This window comes from Brassica oleracea, chromosome C3 (genome assembly GCF_000695525.1).
Source record: "Brassica oleracea var. oleracea cultivar TO1000 chromosome C3, BOL, whole genome shotgun sequence".
NCBI lineage: Eukaryota > Viridiplantae > Streptophyta > Magnoliopsida > Brassicales > Brassicaceae > Brassica > Brassica oleracea.
Genome location: NC_027750.1, coordinates 30,708,555 through 30,711,143, shown reverse-complemented (window position 1 = coordinate 30,711,143; position 2,589 = coordinate 30,708,555).

Below are 2,589 nucleotides of genomic sequence, written 5' to 3'. Positions count from 1 at the left end.
CGCTTTCTGGGAAATTGCTTAAACATGAAAGAGTTGTGCTTTCACCAAGTCGGAGATATTCGTCAACGGCGTCAGCAGCACAGCCATAAGCAAGCATACGAAGAGCTGTCGTACACTTTTGTAGTGAAGATAGACCTAATCTTCTGACAGCATATCTTCTTTGTTGAAAGAATGGAAAATTTTCTGAGAGGCGATCGACAATACGCATGAATACCGCCTTGTTCATGCGGAAACGCCGTCTGAATAAATGATGCGGAAATATTGGATTTTCACTGAAGTAGTCATTCCATAGTCTTGTATGGCCTCTTCACGGTTTCGTTCGACATATGCATGTTTGCTTTGCTTCTTTGTTTGGTTCTTGACGATGTTGTTGTATGTGTCTTCAAAATATTCATTGACAGCCTTATCCAATGCAGCATTTAATCTTCGATCGACTTCATCTCCCATATTGCAAAAAAAAAAAAAAAATAGTAATCAGGTTTTAGAATCATGGTTAGAGTTAAAAAAAATAAAAAAAAATTACTAATCAGGTTTTAGAATCATGTTTAGAGTTAAAAAAACATTACTTGATAAGTAGTTATTTGAGAAGTAGTTGAACAAGAGGAAAGCTCGGAGAATTGGTTGAACTGTCTTGATTTGTTGGTTTAATTGTCGTGAAATTTAGAGAAGTAGAAGAGGGGGAAAGATTGGAGAATTGTTTGAAGTGTCTTTAGTTGTTGAGAAGTAGAAAGATCAAAGTTTGGAATAAGAGGAAAGAAATTTCATTGATGAGATGATACAATTTCAGACTACAACAAGAGCAACACACACTGACTTGGAAGTTCGTAATAGAAAGCAACAACAACAACAAAGCAACCCGTGACACATACAACCCGTGACTCTCCGACATGGAGATACAAAAGACATACAGAAAAAGAAAACTTCTGACCCGGTTTACATGAAAGTTAAGACCCGTGACTGAACAAGGAAGAGACACCATCTTTTGTCTTCATCTCGCACATGTCTTCTACTGATCCTGAAACAAAGCAACAACGAAATGAGTCACTAAAGTAAACAAAGCAAACTAATCATGCAAACAAAGATAACTAAGCTAACAAACCATCATGACAACATTTTAGACAACAGTTTTGTTTTCAGTGCTAATTCCATATCAGACAGTGGCTCATTGCAAGCAAACTTTCAAGCAAACTTTGCCTTGAGATTTGCTTTTTCATCTCCATCAGCCCTTCAAGCTTGGTTAATTCTTCGTCTTTTCCAGTTTTCTTCTTCTTACCCGCAGCCTTCGCAGCCTTGACCCATGTTGGTCTATCTTCTGGTTCTGCAACCGGAGTATCCGCAGTTTTGCGCTTATCATTGTCCTTCTCCAGATAGGTGGAGCACCATTTCACATCATGCCTAAGCTCCCTCCACGCATGTTCCAAGTTGAACTTCATGTTTTGGTCACTGTTGAAGATATCCAAGGCAACCTTCATCACATCGTTGTCATTTTGACCGCTTCTCTGCTCCCTCAATGTAGTGTCGTAGCAGCCAGCAAACTTGCAGACCAAATCATTGATCCTAGCCCATCTTTGCTTGCATTGCCCTAGTTCTCTTGGCACTGTCCCAACCAGGAGAGGACTGGAGTTGTAGTACTCTACAATCCTCTTCCAGAAGGCAACACCTTTTTGTTCGTTACCGACGATTGAATCTTTGCTAGTGTTGAGCCAAACACCTATCAGGATTAAATCCTCCTTCACATACCACTTTCTCCTCTCTTTGACACTTGACTCTTGCAAAGATTGGGTACTAAACAAAGGAGTCTCTGCAGAGTCAAAGTCAACTGACCCTTGACTCGCTAAGAGATTAACAAAACTAGAGGAGCTTGCCGTTTAAGATGAAGTGTGATTCTCTACTAGTATTCTACTAGGATTAAATAAGGGATTCTACATTGAATCCTAGTAGAAAATTGTCTTATCAGAACAACTAGAGACAATTTAATGAAGTTTTAGTTTGCAAAATGCAGTTAGGGTCTATTTAATGAAGTGTGATTCACTAAGGCAAAGTTATTTTTTCCTAACTACACAGTTACCGACAGTCCTATCCGTTTCAATTCAAACAGCTATGTTCTCTAACCAGGAAACTAATGCGGTTGAGTTTAAAGACTAACCTCAGAGGAGTCGCTCAAGTTCAGACACCCGCTTTACCAACATTTTAACCTGTGCCTGAACAGACATAAGACAAACCAAAACACATGGGTTAGAAAGATAGTACAAACACCAATTTTATGATACTGAAAAAATATAAACTCACCTTAAGTGCCTCACACTCTCTAAGAAGGTTCTCATGGCGGAGAACTTTTTGTTTGAGCCTCTCAACCTCTTCTTGCACACCCATAACCCATGGTTTCCTGTAATGTAAACCGTCATTCTGCCAAAAGAAAAAAAAATGGTCAAATAGCAAACATATAACCGCTAATAAATGAAAGAGATAGAAAAAAACTTCATACCTCGAAGTCTTTGCAGATGAAGTATCTTTTCCCAGGGAGGTAGTCATATGTATCCTCTTCATCTACAATTTCCTTCGTGATTGATCCACAGGGGCACAGTTGGG